This window comes from Otolemur garnettii, unplaced genomic scaffold, assembly GCF_000181295.1.
Source record: "Otolemur garnettii isolate 467f Iridium unplaced genomic scaffold, OtoGar3 scaffold00002, whole genome shotgun sequence".
Lineage (NCBI taxonomy): Eukaryota > Metazoa > Chordata > Mammalia > Primates > Galagidae > Otolemur > Otolemur garnettii.
This window is the reverse complement of record NW_003852397.1, coordinates 7,212,027-7,213,317: the sequence shown is the minus strand read 5'-3', so window position 1 is coordinate 7,213,317 and position 1,291 is coordinate 7,212,027.

Here is a 1,291-nt window from a genome sequence, read left to right as displayed (position 1 = left end):
AAAAAAAAAAAAGAAAAAAAGAAAAGAACAATCTAAGTTGTGGCAGCATGTTGAATGAAAATTATTTAATTTCTGCACAGTCATTATATATCTTTCTTTCAGATAATCGGGAATTCATCATCCAAGCTTTATGTTAGGACATGACGGTTATCCCTAAAAACAAATTTCATTAAGTAGAACTAAGACACCTGATGTTTTCTTTTTCAGCAAAGAATCCCCTTTTGTCCAATGGACATCTCTTTGAAATAATCTCACTATATTGTACAAAATTTAACTTTCTGTCCTCAAAGAGCTGCCTCAAATAACTTTCAAACTTTTGAAATGAAAACTTCATTTTCAAAAGCTATAAAGGCATGAGACAGCGGCAAAATGCTCCTCTGGGCTTTGTACCTTGGATTTTGCATTTTTGCTTTAAGTTTTAGACTCCACTTTATTTATTATTTATTTATTTATTTTATTGGGTTTTTTTTTTTTTTTTTGGAGACAGAATCTCAAGCTGTTGCCCTGGGTAGAGTGCTGTGATGTCACAGCTCACAGCAACCTCAAACTCTTGGGCTTAACCAATTCTCTTGCCTCAGCCTCCCAAGTAGCTGGGACTACGGGCCTTTGCCACAATACCCTGCTATTTTTAAGTTGTAGTTGTCACTGTTGTTTGGCAGGTCTGGTCTGGATTCGAACCCGCCAGCTCCGTGTATGTGGCGGGCGCCCTAACTGCTTGAGCTACAGGCGCTGAGTCTAGACCTCACTTTAAAATTAAATCATCCCCACCTTATAATACTTATGTAGGAAAGTCTTTTTGTGTAGACAGTTAACACAAAGATAGAAAATGTCAGTTTGAGCAACTGTTTGGCAGATTACAGAAATGAAACCATGCTGTCAGAAACAAAAAGCACTTCAGCGCTTTTTGGTTGGTAAGACAGAGGGATGTCACTCAAATTTCTCATCTTCTTCCACATCTTTCAAGCACTTCCAAAGAACCTTTTGCCTTTTGCTTCCTTTTTAATAAGCTCATCAGTTTCCCTGAAGCAGCCTGGGTGGATCAGGCATGCAGCTTCTAACTGTTGGCTGTAGTCTTCACTCTCTTTAGCCTCGATCAGTGGCTTAAGCTTTTCTTTTAGCTTCTTCCCTTCATTCACGGGAAGAATGAACCGAAGCCCCATGTGGGCACGTTCTGTCTTCATTTTCTCCTTTTTTTTGAGACAGAGCCTCAAGCTGTCCCCCTGGGTAGAGTGCCGTGGCATTACAGCTCACAGCAACCTCCAACTCCGGGCTCAAGCGAGTCTCCTGCCTC